Source organism: Myxocyprinus asiaticus, chromosome 1 (assembly GCF_019703515.2).
Source record: "Myxocyprinus asiaticus isolate MX2 ecotype Aquarium Trade chromosome 1, UBuf_Myxa_2, whole genome shotgun sequence".
Classification (NCBI taxonomy): Eukaryota; Metazoa; Chordata; class Actinopteri; order Cypriniformes; family Catostomidae; genus Myxocyprinus; species Myxocyprinus asiaticus.
This window is the reverse complement of record NC_059344.1, coordinates 17,263,647-17,279,693: the sequence shown is the minus strand read 5'-3', so window position 1 is coordinate 17,279,693 and position 16,047 is coordinate 17,263,647. Positions and strand designations below refer to the sequence as shown.

The window sequence follows — 16,047 nt, the reverse complement described above, 5'->3', positions numbered from 1 at the left end:
TAAAACATAACTATTTGAGTTTAAACATAGTTTATCTTCAAGTTGAGTTTACTCACAATTTTAAGGCAGCATGTGAACTTTCGTTTCTAAGTTTAACCAACTTGAAATGTTTTACAGTTCAGTTATGGGAAGCAGTATTTCACCACTAATACAGTTCCTGAAAAGCACACATCTAATTGATAGAATATAGGTAGAAATTAGACAAGTAATAAATGAAGGAATTATTAAGATTAGGGAGATACTATAGAACATATAGTATGGTATAAACAGAACAGGAATTCATTAAATATATATATATATATATATATATATATATATACTGGCAGCCAAAAGTTTGGAATAATGTACAGATTTTGCTCTTATGGAAAGAAGTTGGTTCTTTTATTCACCAAAGTGGCATTCAACTGATCACAATGTATAGTCAGGACATTAATAATGTGAAAAATTACTATTACAATTTGAAAGAAATGTTCAGACTTTCTTCAACTACTTCAAAGAGTTCACATCAAAATCCTCCATGTGCAGCAATGACAGCTTTGCAGATCCTTGGCATTCTAACTGTCAGTTTGTCCAGATACTCAGGTGACATTTCACCCCACACTTCCTGTAGCACTTGCCATAGATGTGGCTGTCTTGTCGGCACTTCTCACACACCTTACAGTCTAGCTGATCCCACAAAAGCTCAATGGGGTTAAGATCCATAACACTCTTTTCCAATTCTCTGTTGTCCAATGTCTGTGTTTCTTTGCCCACTCTAACCTTTTCTTTTTGTTTTTCTGTTTCAAAAATGGCTTTTTCTTTGCAATTCTTCCCATAAGGCCTGCACCCCTGAGTCTTCTCTTTACTGTTGTACATGAAACTGGTGTTGAGCGGGTAGAATTCAATGAAGCTGTCAGCTGAGGACATGTGAGACATCTATTTCTCAAACTAGAGACTCTGATGTACTTATCCTCTTGTTTAGTTGTACATCTGGCCTTACACATCTCTTTCTGTCCTTGATAGAGCCAGTTGTCCTTTGTCTTTGAAGACTGTAGTGTACACCTTTGTATGAAATCTTCAGCTTTTTGGGCAATTTCAAGCATTGTATAGCCTTCATTCCTCAAAACAATGATTGACTGATGAGTTTCTAGAGAAAGCTGTTTCTTTTTGCCATTTTTGACCTAATATTGACCTTAAGACATGCCAGTCTATTGCATACTGTGGCAACTCAAAAACAAACACAAAGACAATGTTAAGCTTCATTTAATGAACCAAATAGTTTTCAGCTGTGTTTGATATAATGTCAGGTGATTTTTCTAGTACCAAATTAGCAATTTAGCATGATTACTCAAGGATAAGGTGTTGGAGTGATGGCTGCTGTCTAGATTTGATCAAAAATGACTTTTTTCAAATAGTGATGGTGCTGTTTTTACATCAGTAATGTCCTGACTATACTTTGTGATCAGCTGAATGTCACTTTGGTGAATTAAAGTACCAATTTCCTTCCAAAACAACAAAATCTGTACATTATTCCAAACTTTTGGCCACCAGTGTATATATATTCTGTCCTGAGAGGGGATTGGAGCTTTGGATAAGGGATAATGGACTTTCTAGATAGAAGAACTAACCAAGTGAGGATGGGAACAGAGATTTCCAAACAGTATATAGTAGAAAACACCCCAAGGGAGCATATTAAGCCCAACTCTGTTCACCATTATGATTAATGTTATATTCTTAAATATCACAAAAGACATGGGAAGATCATTGTTCGCGGATGATGGGGCTTTATGGAAAAGAGGAAGAAATGAGTATGTAATAAAGAAAGTGCAAGATGGAATTAACCAAGTGGAAAGTTGGGGTATAAAATGGGGTTTTAAATTTTCAATTGAAAATACAAAGATTATGTTCTTTACAAGGAAACAAATCAGAGAAGGTCAGTTGAAATTGTATGCGAATTGTTTAGAAAAAGTTAAAAGTTTTCGGTTCCTGGGAATATATTTTGACACAAATTTAACATGGAAACATCATATAAAATATGTAGTCGAAAAATGTAAAAAAGTGATAAATGTCATGAGACATCTTTCAGGACTAAAATGGGGGGCTAATGTTATAGCTTTGAAATATATTTATATAGCTTTAATAAGGTCAAGATTAGATTATGGAAGTATTGCTTATGGCTCAGCATCAAAGTCTGCGCTAGCAGATCTAGATACTGTGCATGCTCAAGCTTTAAGAGTTTGTCTAGGAGCAGTAAGAACTACCCCAGTGTGTACAATACAAGTGGAAGCTGGAGAAATGCCATTGGGGTTACACCGAAATCAGTTGGTAGCCAATTACTGGATTAATCTGAGGGGGCATAGAGACTACCACCCAACAAAAAAGGTGTTGCAAATGTGTTGGGAGAAGGAGAGTATGCATACAGAAAGCTTTGGGTGGACAGGAGATCATATAGCAAAAGATGTGGGAATATATGATAAAGAATATGGAGAAACTGTTATATGGCCCATTAAACCAGTATGGGTGCTGGAGTATCCAAACGTAGATATGAAATTACTGAAGATTAGATAAAATAGCAAGACTTCAGATATTATAGATGAGTACTATAGGGACCGTAAATACAAGGACAATATTCAGATTTTCACAGATGGATCAAAAGATTTAGAAACAAATGCAACAGGATCAGGAGTTAATGTGCCTAGTTTCCCAGTGGATCTTAATAAAAGAATGTCTGACTATCTAAATGTCTATGCTGTTGAATTATTTGCCATACTGATGGCAGTAGAATGGACTGAACAAACCAGTGGTAACACATTTTAGTATGCAGTGATTCTATAGCTGCACTTGTAAGCATCAAATGAGGCACAGCCAGAAACCATCAGGATCTGCTCTATGAAATTTTGTTTAGCTATTCAAGAATAAGACAGTAGGGGGGGAAGTCTCATTCATGTGGGCCCCAGCCCATTCAGGTATCCAGGGCAATGAAAGAGCAAACAATTGGCAACAACAAAAAAAAAAAAAATCAAAAAGGAAAATCAAAAAGGAAAATGTTGAAATTAATATTAAGTTATCAAAATCAGAAGGGAAAAGCATTGTGTGGAGGAAAATAAATCAAAAATGGCAACAACAGTGGGATAATGCAGTAAAAGGGAGACATTTATACTTAATACAAAGTAGAGTAGGTATTGTAAGAAATTGAGAAGTGAATCGGAGAGAGCAAGTAACAATAAGCAGGCTAAGAATGGGACATAGCAACCTTAACGGTACACTTCACATCATGGGAAAACATCCAACAGGTCTGTGCACTCAGTGTCAGGAATATGAGACAGTTGAACATATTCTCATACGAGAACTTCAGTCAATGATGATACAGTTACAGGAAATAGGATGGATAGAGGACAGTATTAAAAGTAAGCTAGAATGTGCAGACAGTAAACAAGGAGGAAGTGTCTATTTAATTTTCTAAAAAAGACTGGACTGGACAAGCGACTTTAAATAAATGGACTCTAGGTAAATGTAGAACAGAAGGTGGCAGTAATGCAACAATCCAGATGCCAACTGCTACAAAAACCCAACGAAGAAGAAGAAGAAGAAGAAGAAGAAGAAGAAGAAGGGGATTGGAGCAACCGATGGAGGAGCTGAAAACGCAGCGCCAGCGGTGTCTTGAGTCCTGATAGGTCCAGAGGAGGGATTTAAAGAGGGAGTCTCTGGTCCAGTGCTTACAGTAGATGGCGGTAATGCACTCAGTTCTCAGTTTGCGAACCGCCATTAAAAAACAAAAGAAGAAGAAGATTGATTTGTCCTGAATCCATCTTGTGTGCGATGACTCGTGGTTCATTTGGTCACGTCTGAGACGCAAACTCACCGTCCGCAGAAACCGTGTCCCGATCAGACGAATTTCAACAGTAAGATTTTACTTCATAAAACACGAGGTATGTTACCGTGGTGCAACTCAAATGTTTTAGGAGCCCTCCGGGTGTACATATAATGTTGTTTTGGTCGTCTAAAATGAGTTTTTCCTCTGTAAAATGACGGATGTGGACAGTGCGAAGCTGGGCCGGAGGCCTGTAAACATCGGGATATTTTCAAGACCGATCTGGAAATAGTTTACACAATATTTAGACTATATATGTCCACGTTTACGTGTTTTCATGTCCTTATAAAAAAGATTGTTTCTTTTTGTATGAGAGACATTAACTAGTCAACAACCCCACGCTAGACAGACTAAAACACTTCCGTTAAAATCAACGATACTGGATTCATGAGCTTCATTAAATGTAATGAGAGGTTTTAGTTTGTCGTGTGTTTGTGTTGCAGACGGTTTCGGTCATTGAACGTATTGATATCAGAAATGCATGAGCAGTTGATTCCTTGATGTATTTCATGGTTTCTCTGAATTAGAGATCGGACCACAGAACAATAGAAGAGCAATGCACATCTGTACGCAGGGGCGCGCGGTCACGCACCGCTCTTTAATATCTGCTTCTACCAGTATTTGGAAATGGCTAGAGTGAAGCATAATGAACTTGAAAGGTTTCTGAGCAAGTATATTGTACTTGTGAAATGGAGCCAGAAAGTTTGAAATGTGTCAAACAAATACCGTGTTGAAGCACTAAAGAAACAGAATAGATTGACTAACAAGCAAAGGTGTCGGGCCGTTGCAGCCCAATTTAAGCCTTGACAGAATATATGGCTCCAGATGGGAATAAGTGTATTTAAATTTGTTATTATTATTAGATTTTAACTTTATTGTTATAAGCCTGTTATTATAATCTGAGTTGGGTTTTTTTTTTTTTTTTGCCTTACCCTGCAGTTCGTTCACCCTCTGCCTATGGTCGTATTCTTATTTTAAATGCATTAATTTATATAATACATAACACTCTAACTTCTTTATAACAACTTGTATGCGCCTCACCTCGAATTGCGCTTGCTTTCTGGTCCAGTTCTTAATGGCAAAACTGGTGCGAACAGGTAATAAAGACGCTGAATGACTTAAAGCTGCTAAAGCAGCCCCCTCTGTTGGTCAAAGTAAACAGCACATGATTAGCCCTGTTGCTGGTAGTCTTCAATAGATGCTTTCTTGCCATGTATTTTCACTACGTGCAGTAAAAAGTGGGACATTTCCGGGGACAGCTCCAGTCAGGATTGTCCCTGGAAAACAGGGACATCTGGTCACTCTAGGCTAAATGTCTCTTACCACAGTCTTGCAAAGCAAGAAAATCACTAAAATAAATGCATGCAAGTTGTGTAAAGGTAGTCCCAAACTGTAATATTATTTTTCCTTCGTCAGGGTTCCCGCAGATCCTTAAAGTCTTAATCTCTTAAATTTTCCAAAATATAAAGTCCTAAAAAGTGTTGGATATCTTAAATGATACAACAAAAGTCTTAATTATCATTTAAACAGGTCTTAAATTTGGGAGCAGACAGACAGGAATCGTGATATGACCTAATGTGATTATCAAACTTCAAAAGAATATGATTGAATTAAATAAATGCATGCGCTGCGTCTTTCAAAGTGAAAACGTGGCGAGCTCACGGGGGCTTGTAAATTTTTAAAGTTGTTGCAGAGCAGTTCGCAATCATTAAGCCATATCGGAAATTTCTGACAAGCGATTACTCTGACTCAACAAATGATCAACGGTTGATGTAGTGTTGATGAAAAATGACAATATTTTGTTTGTTTATAGTGTTATATGTTGTAGATTATTGTAGGAGTGCACATTTTATATCCCTTATCTGTTTGAATGAGCAGCTGGAAGCAATGAAGCGTAAACATTTCAAAATAAGAGTCTCTGGTGTATTTCAGCCTTTAACGTTTAAAGTTCCGTAATTTGTTTTCCTGGTTAAAAACTGCATCCGGAATTGAATTCAATTTGGACACTTGTAGCCTCTGTCTGGCCCTCCCTATCACAGGAAGGACAGACTAGGAACATTTTAATATAGGCTACCAATTTTTAAAAACTATTGGCAGATTAATTGCCTTTCAACACATTATCATATTAGTAAAATCCAATATTGATCGACCTCTAATGTATTTATTTATATAATGGTACATAAACCAATTTTAAAGTGATATACTGTATATGTGGAAAACATGTCTTTTGTATTTTAAACTTGCATATATCCTACCCTGTTTTACTGATAAGCATTAAGGCCATGTTGAATGTGTGCCCCTGCCTGTTGAAGTAAGAGTCTGTGATACATGATTTACTTTGAGATTGTTTAGGTTCGTTTTGATATGGGGATACTGTATTAAATGTATTTGTTCAGGTCTTGAAAAAGGTCTTAAAGTCTTAAATTAGATTTTAAAAAACCTGCAGCAACCCTGTTTTTTTTGTTTGTTTGTTTTTTGTAGTCCTTTTTGCCTGCTGTGTTTCTTCAGTGAAGACATGGAAAGCAGTTTAAATCCCCTGAAGCTCAGGAGGATTTTGAAGCTGGTGATTTGAGGGTGCTTTACTGAAGGAGAAAGTGATCGCAGCACTTTTGCCATTTTTTGTGACAACCTGAAGACACCAAGCCAAAAATCCTTTCTGTGTTTTTCCCCTAATTTTTTCAGCTTTGCATTGTTATTGGAAAGTTGTGTGCCCCCTGTTGCAAATTCCCTGAGACATTTTGGGAGTCTGCCACTCTTAGGCCCTGGCTCCCTTCAGTTGGCACAGATAAAGACTCTTGACACTCCACCAGCTGAATGCAATTGCTGGCAGAAGTGTCACTTCCCCTGCAATTGCTTCAACTGCCTTGACCTTGCTCAACTTTCTTAAGGTCACCATGTCCCATCCATTATATAATCCCCGTGGGGCGACATTCCCTAATAGTCAGAGGCCTATTGTGCATGGCCAGTATGGGTCGCTTGGGTCACAGTCTGGACTGGAGCTGGGGGCATCCCGTCTTGGCCCAGGTTCCATGTCCACATCTCGTGGGGGATTGATGGTTAACCAGCAGATGCCCTTTGCATTAGGACAACATCAGTCACAGATTTCCCAAGACTTTGAAGCCGCCATAGACCGGAACATTATGGGAGCCCGTGAGGAAGTTCGCCGCCTTACTCAAATATTACAGCAACCCAAAACAGCAGACCCCCGCTTGAGAAAGGACACAAGGAATGAAGGGCTTTCCTCTGGCAGGACTGGTTACACAGGGACTGGTGGCTCTTCGAGATCCAATAAGGTGGACTGGTCTCTGTACCAGGCCCCCAACAAGCCCTTTGCCTCTTCTAGCTTGGATCGTTCTTCCTGTTCCACACAGGAGTTCCAGTATTCGGGTTTTGGTGGCAGTGGAGCAGCCAGGAGTTTGGACAGCCAACCTCCACCAGAACAACGACCTTCACGCTACACCCCAGAAAATGCCAGCAGCATCCTTGCCAACTTTGGACTCTCAAATGAGGACCTAGAGCTTCTAAGCCACTGTCCAGAGGATCAACTGACACTTGACAACCTCCCAGTTGTTTTGCGTGAAATCCGTATGCGCAAAGCAAATAGAAACATCGCTGATATTGATGCAAGGTCCGAACTCATGGGCTCTGACCCGCGGCACAGCAAAGTTATTGACTATGGACATTTTAGTAAATTTGGCTATCCTGAGGAGAGTGCAGATGGCTATGCAAGAGAACACCTACCTAAAGAGTCACCAAAGTATGGGAGGGAAGTCCCTGGACCCCCATTTAGTGGCATGGGCATCACAAAGCGTCCTCCGCTCTGCCAAGCAGCTTCAGGTCCTGCACAAGATCCAAGACCCACCAACCCGTTCCCAGCAAGACCATCTGCTTCCCAGTTTATTCTGCCATCTTCCAGTCAACCTCCTTCCCAGATGCCGCTGCCTCAGATGCTGTCTCCTTCACAGATGCCGCCTCAGCTTGGTGTTCTTCCTCTGATGACTAACAATGATATCTCCGGAGGGCCAAGCTCTAAATGGATCCCGTTCCTTTCATCTCCAATCAGCGCACCTGCTGCAAAGAGACTTCCGACCCCCACCATGATGAATGATTACTCGGCAGCTACTCCAAGAATCTTTCCTCATACATGCTCTCTATGTATCATTGAATGTTTCCAGATTAAGGTGAGTATTTCTTACCCCAAGTAGTGCCTTATTTGTCATGTTTTGCATTTATTTTGTTGAATGTAAAGGGTCACATGGGTTGTTTTATTCATTTAAATGTGTGTTGCCCTACATTGAACTAAAATGTTATTAAATTTAACAATTAAAATGTCAGAAACCTGTAATGAATGTTAATGTATGTTAACTTGCTCATTAATTGTGGTTGGTAAAAAAAATATATATATTTTGGCAATGATAGAGTAGATAATACAGTAGGTAGACTAAGGCTGAATTTTTAAATTCATAATTAGAAGTTAGACTACTCCAAGCCAATCCAGTGTTGGCATCCTTGGGAGGAGACCTGCCAGTCTATTTACTGGAAACCTGCAGATGCCTGATGAGAAACATGTAATTTTATGAAACCTAATATCAGCCCCTTGAAAACTACAATTCCTATTGTGGAGGCAGAGTTAAGAAGACCTGATGACTTCCTACATCGCTGAACACGAGAGGCAGAAGATCGTCTCCTTCAAGAATGACCATCTTTGTAATGCTTGAAGCCACAGTTTCCATGCTGGAAGTTTTCACAAACAACATGGACTTAAAATTTGTGTTTTCTAGTAATGAGGGCATAGTGGGTTTAACAAGTCGTATAGTGTCCCTAATTTTGATATGTTTTAGGTCCTTTTTTAATATTTTTTTTTAGGTAAGATCTATAAACAGATTTATGTTGATGGCTTGTGCATCTGCAGGTACACCATCTTTAATCCACCTTCTGAAAGCAAATGTTAAAATTAACCAGAACAGCAGTTCTCAATGTCAACAGACATGTAGGCTTTCTGAGTAAAAGACACTTTAGAAAAAACGCACCATTAATTTTATAGGTTAAATCAGTTTTGACATTTGTTAATTGTAGCATGTTTGTCTTGTTTGCAGGACTGGATTGAACATCAGAACACAAATCTTCACATTGAGCGTTGTAGACTTCTTAGGAAACAGTGAGTGTTTAACGACTGGCTGCCGTAGTTCATTTGTGCTGTAAAGAATTTCATAATGAGGTCTCATTTAGCAATGAATGAAAAGCTGTATTTGTGGTGTTTTCATAGATACCCTGACTGGAATGTTGAGGCTGTCTCTGTTTCAAGGTAAGACTCTACTGTCTTTAATCTTGGACATATCGGGTTGGTTTCATAGATAAAGTGTAAGCATTTGCTAAGCAGTGGCGGATTTAGGTATGGCCGCCGGGTGGCTGCCCATGTCGCCCATACCTAAATTCGCCCAGGGCGTCAAACAAACTACACCTGCCGCTATTGCTAAAGTACAATTAATGGGGTATTTTCATTTAAATTTCAGGCAACGTTGAATTTTGCAATACAGTTGTCCATTCATTGAAAATTAGAAAAATACCTAAATGTCCTGGGAAATAATTATTTGTCCTGGAAAATACTTGATTATAATAGAGCTGTTTGACTGTGTTACTTACAAGGTTTTTGTTACATGTACAAAAACATGGTAACATTTGGGACTCGGAATATGAGTCAAATAAACATTTGAATTGCTTTGTCACTGCCAGCGGCTGTGCATTGTGAAACAATATCAACAGTTAACTGTCATGAACAAATCCCTGTAACATAGATTTTCTGCTCATCTGCTGTCATCTCTGCTTTGCGGATGGAATCACAGAAATTAGTCATAAAAATTACATTAGCTCTAAAATGCAGAATGTCATGGAAATGACATATTTGGAAGAAATGTTTTTTAAATGCTCAATTAATCAAATTAAAATTGTGATATGTCCTAGTGGGATAATTAAACTGCAAAAGTCTGCAAGTGATGCAAGCTTCAAAATGAATGTGTGAAACCAGCCACTCGCGCTGAAAACTCCTCATAATGATCATCACGCACACTTTTGTGTGTGAGATGGCAGAGCACTCTGAAGTGCACAGCACATACAGGATGGGTTGCACCAACAAGGATTAATCTTACATTTAGATTAAATCAAGGTTTATCTGATAATTTTGTTGCACTAATCTTTAAACTTGTTTAAAATTAATCAGGGTTAAATTTTAACCATCGATTTGATCCTGATTTAAATTTCATAGTAAATCTGAATTAACTTTAATCCTGTTGCTCCAATACTTTAAACTCTTATTTAAATATCAGTTAGGGATTAACTTTAAACTTGCAGCTGAGGTGGTTTAAATAAACAACAGACCTACAATTAAACATGAATGACTAGGTAAACGAACAATGGATGTGCCGTCAGCCCTCAGAGATGTTTATCACATTTGTTTATTATGGTCCGAAATGTTGGGCCGTTGACCGCAATGTGTGTCTTCAAAATCAGCATTGACATTTTCTTAACCTCCTTGATCGGCCCTGTGTACTACTGCTCTACAGCTTAGTTCAGAATCCATCATGGCGGACAAAACTAATCGCAGGTGACCATTTTAATCACAGGTTAAAATATATGTTAAACCGTATTTAAAATTAAGTGGTGCAACACAAATTAAAGCACACCGAAACGCCAAAAAATAAGCTCTATTTAAATGGACGTCCAGTGCATCCGGAAAGTATTCACAGCGCTTCACTTTTTCCACATTTTGTTTTGTTACAGCCTTATTCCAAAATGGATTAAATTCATTATTTTCCTCAAAATTCTACAAACAATACCCCATAATGACAACGTGAAAGAAGTTTGTTTGAAATCTTTGCAAATTTATTAAAAATGAAAAAATGAAAAGAAATCACATGTATAAGTATTCACAGCCTTTGCTCAATACTTTGTTGAAGCACCTTTGGCACCAATTTCAGCCTCAAGTCTTTTTGAGTATGATGCTACAAGCTTGGCACACCTATTTTTGGGCAGTTTCTCCCATTCTTCTTTGCAGGACCTCTCAAGCTCCATCAGGTTGGATGGGGAGCGTCGGTGCACAGCCATTTTCAGATCTCTCCAGAGATGTTCAATCAGTTTCAAGTCTGGGCTCTGGCTGGGCCACTCAAGGACATTCACAGAGTTGTCCCGGAGCCACTCCTTTGTTATCTTGGCTGTGTGCTTAGGGTCGTTGTCCTGTTGGAAGATGAACCTTCGCCCCAGTCTGAGGTCTAGAGCGCTCTGGAGCAGGTTTTCATCAAGGATGTCTCTGTACATTGCTGCATTCATCTTTCCCTCGATCCTGACTAGTCTCCCAGTTCCTGCCGCTGAAAAACATCCCCACAGCATGATGCTGCCACCACCATGCTTCACTGTAGGGATGGTATTGGCCAGGTGATGAGCGGTGCCTGGTTTCCTCCAGACATGACGCTTGCCATTCAGGCCAAAGAGTTCAATCTTTGTTTCTCATGGTCTGAGAGTCCTTCAGGTGCCTTTTGGCGAACTCCAGGCGGGCTGTCATGTGCCTTTTACTGAGGAGTGGCTTCTGTCTGGCCACTCTACCATACAGGCCTGATTGGTGGAGTGCTGCAGAGATGGTTGTTCTTCTGGAAGGTTCTCCTCTCTCCACAGAGAAATGCTGGAGTTCTGTCAGAGTGACCATCGGGTTCTTGGTCACCTCCATGACTAAGGCCCTTCTCCCCCGATCGCTTAGTTTGGCCAGGCGGCCAGCTCTAGGAAGAGTCCTGGTGGTTCCAAACTTCTTCCATTTACGGATGATGGAGGCCACTGTGCTCATTGGGACCTTCAATGCTGCAGAAATTTTTCTGTACCCTTCCCCAGATCTGTGCCTCGATACAATCCTGTCTCGGAGGTCTACAGACAATTCCTTGGACTTCATGGCTTGGTTTGTGCTCTGACATGCACTGTTAACTGTGGCACCTTATATAGACAGGTGTGTGCCTTTCCAAATCATGTCCAATCAACTGAATTTACCACAGGTGGACTCCAATCAAGTTGTAGAAACATCTCAAGGATGATCAGTGGAAACAGGATGCACCTGAGCTCAATTTTGAGTGTCATGGCAAAGGCTGTGAATACTTATGTACATGTGATTTTTTTTCGTTTTTTATTTTTAATGAATTTGCAAAGATTTCAAACAAACTTCTTTCACGTTGTCATTATGGGGTATTGTTTGTAGAATTTTGAGGAAAATAATGAATTTAATCCATTTTGGAATAAGGCTGTAACATAACAAAATGTGGAAAAAGTGAAGCGCTGTGAATACTTTCCGGATGCACTGTATGTGTTTTTGCTTAAATATTACACTTGTTGGGCACATAAAATGTCCTGGGAAATTGTGTCTTGAAAAGAGTGGGAACCCTGAAATTTTACTTGGTCAAGAAATAGGCTTAATCTATACTTAATCTATTTTTCTAGTTCTGAAAAGGCATTTAAATGTATTTTTTACAATTTGTTAATCATCCACAGACCTGAGCCGAAGTCAGAGTACAGCAGCTTGAAGCGTCGCACCCGTTCTCACTCATACTCCAGATCCCCCAGCCCGAAGAGGCACCATGATTCGTCAAGCCACCGTAAACGGTCACGCTCTCCGCGTCAGGATGACGCAAAGGAGAGGGTAGCCACAGCTTACCCAGCCCTTAGAGGATTCCCTGTAGGGGATTTCCCTCTGGAGCAGAAGCGGGATGAAACCCTTAGGCACGCCTTCAACCAAGTGAAAGTGATTGATGGTCAATGCCTCCAGCCAGGCTTTGCACTCTCATACCCATATTTTTCGATTATCAAGGATCGGTTGTATCGAGTGACGCAGGACTCGCAGACGAAGGAGGATACAACCCAATTGTTAATACCGCAGAGCCGTCGGGAAATGTTGTTCCAGACAGCTCATTGTAATCCGATGGCGGGTCACTTAGGGCAGGAAAAAACACTGAACCGTCTAATGGTGCGTTTCTATTGGCCGGGCATTCGCGGGGATGTTCGCAGGTGGTGTGCAGCATGCCGTGACTGTCAGCTGGTGAATCCGCCGGCCACCCCAAAAGTGCCATTGCACCCGCTTCCATTGATCGAGGTCCCCTTCGAAAGAATTGGTATGGACCTCGTCGGTCCATTAGAACGGACGGCACGCGGGCATCGGTTTGTGTTGGTTCTGGTGGACTACGCAACGCGATATCCAGAGGCAGTGCCTCTGCGCAACATTTCAGTGCGAAGTGTTGCGGAGGCACTCTTCAGAATTATCTCCCGAGTGGGGATTCCGAAAGAAATCTTCACTGATCAGGGCACTACATTCATGTCACGCACACTACGTGAACTGTACGACTTATTGGGGATTAAATCGGTTCGGACCAGTGTTTACCATCCCCAAACAGACGGCTTGGTCGAACAGTTTAATCAGACCCTAAAGAGTGTTATTTTTAAGTTTGTGCACGATGATGCTTGGAATTGGGACAAGTGGCTCGAGCCCCTATTATTTGCAGTTCGAGAGGTCCCGCAAGCCTCCACGGGGTTTTCCCCATTTGAATTATTGTATGGACGTCGACCGCGCAGTGTGCTCGACGTCCTACGGGAAAATTGGGTGGAGGGACCTTCAAACAGCAAAAATGAAATTCAATACATTCTTGACCTGAGAGCAAAACTCCACACACTGGGGCAACTAACACAGGAGAATTTGCTCCAGGCTCAAGAACGTCAAAGCCGGCTGTATAATAAGGATACTCGACTACGGGAATTTACACCGGGAGATAAAATCCTTGTATTGCTCCCCACATCGAGCTCTAAATTACTCGCAAAGTGGCAAGGGCCCTTTGAGGTCACACGGCGAGTTAGTGAAATCGATTATGAGGTGAAACGAACGGATAGAGGTGGAGCACGTCAGATATACCACCTCAACCTCCTTAAACCATGGAGAGAGGTGGTGCCCATGACTTTGGCGACAGTGGTTCCGGAGGAGGAGGAAGCGGGAGCCGAACAAACAATCCACGTAAGACTTTATTTTTAACTCTGTTCACTTAAAACAAAGGTTTGCTTTTTAGCATAACATCAGTGCATGCACACACAGATTCTGCAGCGTGCATCTCCCCCCCCCCCCCCTTTCAAGCAGTCTTGACTGCCTTTATACAGTTGAAGTCAGAAGTTTACATACACCTTAGCCAAATACATTTAAACTCAGTTTTTCACAATTCCTGACATTTAATCAAAGAAAACATTCCCTGTCTTAGGTCAGGTAGGATCACTATTTTAAGAATGTGAGATGGCAGAATAATAGTAGAGAGAATGATTTATTTCAGCTTTTATTTCTTTCATCACATTCCCAGCGGTTCAGATTTCACAAGCACTTTGTTACTATTTAGTATCATTGCCTTTAAATTGTTTAAATTGGGCCAAACATTTTGGGTAGCCTTCCACAAGCTTCTCGCAGTAAGTTACTGGAATTTTGGTCCATTCCTTCAGACAGAACTGGTGTAACTGAGTCAGGTTTGTAGGCCTCAGATTGAGGTCAGGGCTTTGTGATGGCCACTCCAGTACCTTGACTTTGTTGTCCTTAAGCCATTTTGCCACAACTTTGGAGGTATTCTTGGGGTCATTGTCCATTTGGAAGACCCATTTGCGACCGAGCTGTAACTTCATGGCTGATGTCTTGAGATGTTGCTTCAATATATCTACATAATTTTCCTTCCCCTTGATGCCATCTATTTTGTGAAGTGCACCAGTCCCTCCTGCAGCAAAGCACTCCCACAACATGATGCTGCCACCCCTATGCTTCAAGGTTGGGACGGTGTTCTTCGGCTTACAAGCCTCACCCTTTTTTCTCCAAACATAACGATGGTCATTATGGCCAAACAGTTCCATTTTTGTTTTATCAGACCAGAGCAAATTTCTCCAAAAGTAAGATCTTTGTCCCCATGCACTTGCAAACTGTAGTCTGGCTTTTTATGGTGGTTTTGTAACAGTAGTTTCTTCCTTGCTGAGCAGCCTTTCAGATTATGTCGATATAGGACCCGTTTTACTGTGGATATAGATACTTGTATACCTGTTTCCTCCAGCATCTTCACAAGGTCCTTTGCTGCTTTTCTGGGGTTGATTTGCACTTCTCGCACCGAACTACGTTCATCTCTAGGAGACAGAATGAGTGGTATGATGGCTACATGGCCCCATGGTGTTTATACTTGCGTACTGTTGTTTGTACAGATGTACGTGGTACCTTCAAGCATTTGGAAATTGCCCTCAAGGATGAACCAGGCTTGTGGAGTTCCACAATGTTTTTTCTGAGGTCTTTGCTGATTTCTTTTGATTTTCCCATGATGTCAAGCAAAGAGGCACACCCACAGGTACACCTCCAATTGACACCAATTAGCCTATCAGAAGCTAATTGGATAATTGCCTAAAGGCTTGACAGCATTTTCTGGAGTTTTCCAAGCTGCTTAAAGGCATAGTTAATGGATGTAAACTCCTGACCCACTGGAATTGTGATGTAGTCAATTAAAAGTGAAACAATCTGTCTGTAAACAATTGCTGGAAAAATGACATGTCATGCACAAAATAAACTTCTGACTTCAACTGTATCTCTCTAGAGCCCACTGCAACACAAAACAGCTGTTAGAGATAATTTCCCACAGGTGTAAATCATTATTGCTCTTCCTCTTCCGGCCTTGCTCTCCACAGATGTCACTCGGCCACGCCCCCACCTCCACACCGGGGATTCATGAGATATAAATACTTGCAGAATGCAATGCAGAAATCTGGTTGGTGTGGCTAGTGCAAAGGTTTTCCTTTTGGTTCTTTCTCTCCTTCTTTCAGACCTCATTGTGCATGGAAAGAGAGGAGGATGCCAAAGCTTTGCCCAACTGTAAGAACCTGACAGTTCATGGGAAGGTCATTGAGATCTCCATGGAGAAGGTATATATACAGTCGTCAAGTCCATGAACAGTCTTGGAAATGTAAACCATATGAAGTCCTCAAATTAAATCCAATCTGTGTACAATTTTAGGATGCAAGAGATGATGACAGAAACAAATCTGTGCAGACTGAAAAAACTGTAAAGTAGGTTGCCATCCAGTGCAGTAGTTTTGCAGTGAATTGCTGTTTCTACTTAATTATTAAATACATAGATAACACATTTGTAAATCTTGAAACAAAAAGTCCTGTTA

At 40.7% G+C, this 16,047-nt stretch overlaps 2 protein-coding genes and 1 pseudogene across 2 annotated transcripts in view; 2 read left to right on the top strand and 1 right to left on the bottom strand.

Moving 5' to 3' along the window:
* Positions 1–16,047, bottom strand: part of LOC127453466 (caspase a-like) — a 140,075-nt pseudogene that overhangs the window by 18,567 nt on the left and 105,461 nt on the right.
* The window catches only part of LOC127415978 (zinc finger protein 638-like), a 126,040-nt gene that overhangs the window by 102,143 nt on the left and 7,850 nt on the right, over positions 1–16,047 (top strand).
* The window catches only part of LOC127450023 (zinc finger protein 638-like), a 65,690-nt gene continuing 53,484 nt past the window's right edge, over positions 3,842–16,047 (top strand). The window contains exon 1 of the mRNA XM_051713763.1: positions 3,842–3,908. The gene's annotated coding sequence lies outside the window, so the exon portion shown is untranslated. The remainder of the gene's footprint in view (positions 3,909–16,047) is intronic.